The 8598-nt window shown below is 38.7% G+C and overlaps 1 long non-coding RNA gene across 1 annotated transcript; it reads left to right on the top strand.

Annotated features, from left to right (window-relative positions):
• The first annotated feature begins 1757 nt into the window (after positions 1–1757).
• LOC124882137 lies at positions 1758–8265 on the top strand. The gene is made up of 3 exons (XR_007041818.1): positions 1758–1966; positions 7931–7988; positions 8204–8265. It is a non-coding gene; the product is annotated as an uncharacterized LOC124882137 (long non-coding RNA).
• The last annotated feature ends 333 nt before the right edge of the window (positions 8266–8598 follow it).

Genomic DNA, 8598 nt, shown 5'->3' with positions numbered 1-8598 from the left:
TTGAGCATATAACGAACAGCTGGAAGACCAATGAACACTAATTAGGTCAATTGACAACATGATTGGGTATAAAAAGAGCTTCTCAGAGTGTCAGTGTCTCTCTGAAGCCAAGATGGTAAGAGGATCACCAATTCCACCATTGCTGCGCAGAAAGATTGTGCAGCAATACCAGAATGGTGTTACCCAGCATAAAATAGCAAAGACTTTCAAGTTATCATCATCAACCATGCATAATATCATCAAAAGATTCAGAGAATCTGGAACAATCGCTGTGCGTAAGGGTGAAGGCCGTAAAACTCTACTGGATGCTCGTGATCTCCGGGCCCTTAAACGTCACTGTACCTCAAACAGGAATGCCACTGTCAAGGAAATAAAAGAATGGGCTCAGGAATACTACCAGAAAGCATTGTCAGTGAACACAATCCACCGTGCCATCCGCCATTGCCAGCTGAACCTCTACAGTGCAAAGAGGAAGCCATTTCTAAGCAAGCTCCACAAGCTCAGACGTTGGCACTGGGCCAGGGGTCTTTTAAAATGGAGTGTGGCAAAATGGAAGACTGTTCTGTGGTCAGATGAGTCACGATTGGAAGTTCTTTATGGAACACTGGGACGCCATGTCATCCGGACCAGAGAGGACAAGGATAACCCAAGTTGTTATCAACGCTCCGTTCAGAAGCCTGCATCACTGATGGTATGGGGTTGCATGAGTGCTTGTGGCATGGGCAGCTTGCATGTCTGGAAAGGCACCATTAATGCAGAGAACTATGTTCAGGTTCTAGAACAACATATGCTCCCATCTAGATGTCATCTCTTTCAGGGAAGACCCTGCATTTTTCAACAAGATAATGCCAGACCACATTCTGCAGCAATCACAACATCATGGCTACGTAGGATAAGGATCCGGGTCCTGAAATGGCCAGCCTGCAGTCCAGATGTTTCACCTATAGAGAACATTTGGCGCATCATAAAGAGGAAGGTGCAACAAAGAAGGCCCAAGATGATTGAACAGTTAGAGGCCTGTATTAGACATGAATGGGAGAGCATTCCTATTTCTAAACTTGACAAACTGGTCTCCTCTGTCCCCAGACGTCTGTTGAGTGTTGTAAGAAGAAGGGGGGATGCCACACAGTGGTAAAAATGGCCTTGTCTCAACTTTTTTGGGATTTGTTGGCGCCATGTAACTTTGAAACAACATATTTTTCCCTTAAAATTATATATTCTCTCAGTTTAAACTTTTGATCTGTGATTTGTGTTCTATTGTGAATAAAATATTAGATGTTGGCACCTCCACATCATTGCATTCAGTTTTTATTCACAATTTGTTTAGTGTCCCAACTTTTTTGGAATCCGGTTTGTAACCCAACCTTTGCCACAGAATAGAACAACACAGAAGGGTTTTGAATACTTTTATCAGATCCTGCAGAGTATCAAGTAAAAAACAAAGCAAGGGACTGTCAGGATCTGTCTGGTTTGAGTTTGTTTACTTTTCTCAGCCAGGTGTTTTCTGTTCATTCAGGTTTATTAGGCCCCTTCTGTTTAGTTTTTGTTACTTTTTGGATTCTGTTTCATGTGTTTAGTTACATTTCCCTTTAGATATGTTTTCCCTTGGTTTTGTTATCTAGTCTAGTCTCTTTGTTTATTTTCTGTTCAGTTCCTCATGTCTCAGTTATTTTCCTTGCTAATCAGGTTCAATTAGTCACTCCCTTTGTCTCCCTGCAGCCCTGGTTCACTCCTGATCAGCCTGTCTCCTAGTTCACTTCATTTCCCTCAGTTTATAAGCTCTCTGGTTTTCATTGTTCCTCGCTGGTTTTTTCCGTTAACATTCAATTAACACCACGTTACCTACCCTTTGTCTTTGCCCTGGTCCTGTCCTGAGTTCTTCCATGTCTGTTGCCTGGATTTTCATGCACCTGCTTTCATCTGGTTTATGTTTTTCACCTGCCTGAGTTCCTGAACCTGGTCCATTGTAAGTTTATTTTTCTGTTAAATCTTTTCATCAACTCCACTCAAACCTGCATTTGGGTCCTACCTCCAAACCTCAAACATGATAGGAAATAAAACAATCTTTAACAGTGCAAAATAGATCAGATTATTGTGCCTTCTTGCTGCCTCTGGATAGTGTCTTGAAATGGGTGCCATGTGTGAGTTCCATGCGGGGACCAAGGCTGAAGTCAGAACATGAAAAGCCTACAAAGTGTCTTACCTGGGTTAAGGAGAAAAGAACTGGACTGTTGCTTAGTGCTCCAAAGTCCTCTTTTCAGATGAAAGTAAAGTTTGCATTTTCTTTCTAAATCAACTTCCCAGAGTCTGGAGAAAGAGTGGAGGAGCATAGAATCCATGTTTTGGAAGGGTAGTAAAAAGTGATTGGGGTCCTATGTCATCTGCTGGTGTTGGTCCAATGTGTTCGCAATCAGCTCAGCCATCTATCAGGAAGTTTTTGGGCATTTCATGCTTTCTTCTGTCAATAAGCTTTATGAGATGCTGATTTTATTTTTGAGCCAGGCTTGCCTACTGCTCATACAGACAAAAGAACCAGAAGCTTGTTCATTGACCATGATATTACTGTGCTTGACTGGCCAGCAAAGTGGCCTAACCTGGAACCTATAGAATACAAGAGAATATAAGATGAGAGGCACCAGATCCAACAATGCAGATGACCTGAAGGCTGCTATCCAAGCCACCTGGGCATGCACTACACCTCAGCAGGGCCACAGGCTGAGCTGTTCCACATTAATGCAGTAATTATTGTAAAAGAAGGACCAACCAAGTACTGAGTGCATAGAACCTAACGTACTTTAAAGAAACCTAACATTTCACTTTAAAAGATCCGTTTTATTTATCTCATGTTCTAATTTTCTAAAACCCAGAATTTCGGGTTTTAATGTCTGTAAGGGATACTCATCAAAATGACAAGAAATCAAGGCTAAATAATCTGAATGAGTGACAAAATGTTGAAAAAAAATAGAACTTTATCTTCAAGGAGCTCTGTCATCTTTTTTGCAAGTACAGTGTGATGTGAAAAAAGTAGATCACTGGCAGTTTTGCGAAATAAACAAATTTTGATATGGCTCAAAAACTACATCATCCTAGCTCAAAAACATTTTATTTTTTTATTTTTATTTTGAAAATTGCAGGGTTTCCATTAAGCAAATTTATTTTCATAATTATGATTTGTGCAATTTGATGGTTATTGGAAACACAGCTACTAAGTATGACGCTCACGCAGCATTGTTAGGGGTGTTAGAATTATGAATCTGACAATATTATTTATTATTTAATATTAATATTTTAATATTTTATCAAATAATATTTCGGTCTGTTAAGGGTTGTCCTGTGAATACCAGCCCAGTAAGGCAATAGTATTAGGGCAAAATAGAAAGGTGTGAGACGAGCTCTGACAATATTGAACAGCATAAACTCTGCACATGTATGGAATGAATTCACACAATTTCTTAAAATACAAGAATTTATTAACAAAAATAAGTCAACTCAGTGTCAAACATATTTCAATCAACAAACTCTTTACTATCATAGAACAATCCAACTAAAACTAACATGCAAAATGAAAGACAAAGAAAGATCACTGAACTATGTACACAATATGAACAAGGGAATCAAAGATGATTAAGAACCATGACCAATAGAGTGATGCAACATAATCAGTCAGTGTTATTTATGTTTAAGAATCTGGCACATGTAGGCAATCAGGTTCTCCATATGGTATGCATAAAAGGCCAAGAGAAGACACGTGACAAAAAAGAAAACATGTTATGCAATAAATACAGAAGTACTGGACAGTTAGAAAGTACATTCAAAAGTTTATACAAGGTTTAAATTAGTTCACCTATAAAGATTATAGTGCATTTAAGGTGCATTCAGAAATTTCATCAAAAAGTCAAGAATGTCAGAGATACTATATATAGAGAATGTTTCAAAAATGGTCATCTTTCTAGGGTTACCTAAACCCAGCAAAACAAATACAAATATGTGACCAATAAAAATAACAAATAGTCACTAAGATTTTGTGTAAACTTTTGGAAAAAAGATTAGAAAAGGTGCTACCAGATATCATAGAAGACAATCAAAATGGATTGATAAAAGGCAGACAGAGATTTCACAATGTAAGAAGAGTTCTCAATATCCTGTATAATCAAAAAGATGAGGAAGATGTGGGCATTCTTGTGCTTGAAAAGGTGTTTGATCAAATAGAATGGCCATATCTTTTTGAAGTATGTAGTAGAAACATTCTAATCCTGTCGCAGAGGTTATGACTTATGAAACCATTTCTGAACCCTTCAAAATTAGGAGAGGATGTCCCCAAGCTTCACCGTTGTCGCCACTTTTATTCATTTTAGCAATGACAATTGTAATAAGATCAATTTCTTTTATCCGCCACCCAATCCTCTGTGCACCGGTCCCTCACGGTTCCCCCTGCAGGTGATGGGCCCACCTGGGCCTCGCGTCTCTCGTTCGGGCTTGGCCCGGCCGGGTCCCGCGAGGAGCAACCCACCCACCAGGCGCTCTCTGGCGAGTCCCGACCCCAGACCTGGCTCCATGGTGGGACCCCGGCTCCGCCGAACCGGGCGACGTTATGTGCCTCGATATTTTCGTCCTCATGAGGGATTCTTGAACCGCTCTTTGTCTGACCCATCACCTAGAGCCTGTTTGCCATGGGAGACCCTACCAGGGGCATTTAGGCCCCAGACAACATAGCCTCTAGGATCATTTGAGCACTCAAACCCCTCCACCTTAACGTGGTGGAGGGGTTTGAGTAGCTCCTTCACATCGAGAGGAGCCAGTTGAGGTGGCTCGGGCATCTATACCGGATGCCTCCTGGACGGCTTCCTCGGGAGGTGTTCCAGGCACGTCCTACCGGGAGGAGGCCCAGGGGACGGCTCAGGACACGCTGGAGGGACTATGTCTCTCGGCTGGCCTGGGAACGCCTTGGGCTCCACCCGAAGGAGCTGGAGGAGGTGTCTGGGGAGAGGGACGTCTGGGTGTCTCTGCTGAGTCTGCTGCAGCCGCGACCCGGTCCCGGATAAGCGGAAGACGACGAGTACGAGTACGAGTACTTTAATACAAGGAATTAAAACTGGTAGTAAAGAACATAGAATAGCTTTATTTACGGATGATATTATCTTATTTCTTAAACAATTAAATACCTCCTTGCCAGCTCTCCTAGATTTAATAAAGCAATTCAGCCATCTTTCTCGTATTAAAGTAAACACTATGAAATCATCACTAAAGCTACTTAAAGCTGAGGACAATCAAGATATAAGACAAAGTTTAAATACTTTTAAAATTACTGGAATTGCTGGAATTACTTATTTAGGTATTAAAATAGTACCCCAACTAGAAAATGTTGTATTTAACAAACTATGTGACATTAGTAGAAGCAACCTCAAAAGAATTGGAACGATTACCATCTCTACCGATATCACTTACTGGAAGAATACAATATTATGAAGATGAATGTATTACCTTAATTTATGCATATATTGTGTATATAGACATTCATTTGGCGCCACCTACAGGAATGTTTATTAAAATGTCAAATATGATTAGAAGATTTATTTGGAACAAAAGACGACCTATAATTTGCTTATACTTATTATACTTACCTTTTGATACTGGGGGTTTGAAATGTCCTAATCTTTATTGGTATAATAAGCAACACAACTGAGGACAATAATGTTTTATTTTTCATCCAAAAACATTCCATCTTGAATAGATATTGAATCAAGCTCAATATGTATATTGCCAATTTAAAGAAACTACAATATGAGATAAATAATACTATAGTTTAAAATATGATAGATATTTGGTTTGTGGTAAAAAAAAAAAGTGGATGAATATAAATGATAATATTTCTCAGTTTAGCCCTATTTGGGGAAATACTTCATTTAAACCAGAAAAGATGGATGCAGGATTCCAGATTTATTTCTGAAATAGGCGATCTTTTCAATGAGGGGAAAATTATGTCTTTTGAAGAAATTGTTTTGAAATTTGATATATCAAGAAAACACTTTTTCATATTTTTACAAATCAGAAATTTTATTTGATCACAAAATCAATCTGTCAAACTGCCACCTCTCACATCTTTAGATGAAATGGTGACAAATAATTGCTTCAAAGTAGGCTTAATTTCAAAATATTATAAGTGGCTCCTATGTGACTCTTCGGAAACATCAATGTCCAAACTTGAGTTATGGAAAGTAGAGCTGAATATAAATATTTCAGAAGAAGAGTGGGAAATGGTAAAGCGCAAAAACAATCAATAAATACTAGCATAAAACTACTAATAAAATACCTGATACTTGCTTCAAATGTAGAGTTGCTAGAGGAACATTTTCCACTGTGTTTGGGAATGTGATATAATTAGGATTTCTGGAAGAAAGTGATGAAAAAAATCAAAACAATTCTGTCTATGAACATGCCCTTCGATGCAACAATGATATTATTACACCTATACCCTAAATATTTTCAGGTAAGATCTCATCAAACTAAGCTTATAGATTTTGCAGTGCTGCAGGCCAAAAGGTTGATAGCTCATAACTGGAAAAGAATCGAACCCCCCACAATCATTGCTTGGATGACTGTAATGGCGCACTGTATGGCAATGGATGGAATAACATATAATTTTTTTAATGAAAGGGGTGTCTATGAAGAAATATGGAAACCTTTTGTGGTTTTTTTGATAAGCTTTGATATCGGGCATTTAATAATGGAATCGTAGATCTAACTATAAGAAAAATGGGTTCAAATAAAATATTTGTATATATGTATGTAATACAAGGTACCTTCATGTATAAGCAATTTGTAATCTGATTTTGTTTTCTGTTTTTTCTTTAATTTTTTTGTAAGTGTTTACTTTTTTGCCAAAAAAGATGTTACGTTGTGCAGTTGGGAGGGAGGGGCGTAAATTCTAAACTATTATTAATTGTAAATCTCTGTCTCTGTAGTTATGCTGCTATAGGCTTAGGCTGCTGGAGGACATAATGACCACTTTCACCCTCTTTGATCCATTCTCACACTACTCTCCAATTTTGCATTATTTGCTGTTATTTCAGCTTTTAATTTTATGTTCTCTCTCTTTTCTCTTCCTAGAAGCTACACCTGGCCTGACTGTGTCTACCTGTGACACCTTTCTGGAGAAGGGCATCTTCCAAGCTTCTGCTGGCAACAACTTACTGCCCACTCTATCGATGATCCACTTGGCCCTGTCTTTCAGTCTTTAACCCTTTCTGTCTCCTAGACATGGCAATTGACCGAGCTTTCACTGTAACTAATTATATGTGCTCTCTTTCAGACTCTAACCTTGAAAACTGGCTCAGAGTTTATCTGTTCCTTCTTTCTAGATGAAATGTCTAAAGGAGCTACATCCATTAACATTTACTTTTCCTTCCAATAGAAAGTACTCCTGGATCAGTGCTTCTGTGTTCTTTGTGTGTCTCCGCTCTGTTCTCTCAAACCCCCAGTCGGTCGTGGCTGATGGCCGCTCACACTGAGCCTGGTTCTGCTGGAGGTTTCTTCCTGTTAAAAGGGAGTTTTTCCTCTCCACTGTCGCTACATGCATGCTCAGTATGAGGGATTGCTGCAATGTCAACGCCAGTGACTGTCCACTGTCACTACATGCTCATCCAGGCGGAGTGAATGCTACAAATCTCTGACTCGATGCAATCTGCTGGGTTTCCGTAGACAGAAAAACTGTGGTTTGGATTAATTGGAATGTATGTACCTGACTTTTGTGAAGTGCCTTGAGACAGCATGTGTTGTGAATTGGCGCTATATAAATAAACTGAATTTTAATTTAATTTAATCCGTTTAATGTTTTTTTCTTATCTTTTGTGTAATTAAATAATAAAGACAAAAAAAATTGAAATATCCGTAACTTCCTGTGAGTAGTATGTTGTCTATTCCTCAAACGTAGGGTATAGTCCGGTGATTTTGAAGCAGCAGAGCCCCAAGTGGATAGGCCAGGACACTGGGTAAGTTGACCCAGTTAAGAACAAATATATATTTTATATAACAGTTTTTTTGTTTGTGGAAATGCTTCTAAACAGAGGTTCACAAACTGCACAAAACTGAATCACAAATACAAATCTCCACAGACAGAAACCAATGTTTGTCTACAAAAATAGAACACAGAATTGCATTTACATTTTTTAACAGAAGCACAAATCTGTGTGACATTTGATTACAGCCTGCCCAGGACACGTCTTCCCTCATGCCTGGCTGTCATGATAGTCTGCAGTGATACTTATGGTCTGTCGTCAATTGTCCTTTGATATTTCCATAGAGATGTAGGTTTTACATGAAATGTACATGGAAAAAAATTGAAAGTTAGGAAAGTGTAACTAAATTTGAAATCACTTTATGACTCATTATTGAATCCTTGAAAACTCAGTGCTTTTCTGTATGTGGTGCTTATTTGAATATATTCAAATGCTCGATTGTCAGTTAGGGTTAGGGTAAACAGGTTTTTGTGTCACTAAGTCTTCATACAATCTAACAGAGCCAGAAAACAATTTGAAGGGCAATCATACACACTAATAACGTTTGTATTACTTTGATGCTAGAATATATCACTTCCTGAGT

This window comes from Girardinichthys multiradiatus, chromosome 2 (genome assembly GCF_021462225.1).
Source record: "Girardinichthys multiradiatus isolate DD_20200921_A chromosome 2, DD_fGirMul_XY1, whole genome shotgun sequence".
Lineage (NCBI taxonomy): Eukaryota > Metazoa > Chordata > Actinopteri > Cyprinodontiformes > Goodeidae > Girardinichthys > Girardinichthys multiradiatus.
This window is presented reverse-complemented; position numbering and strand designations above follow the sequence as displayed.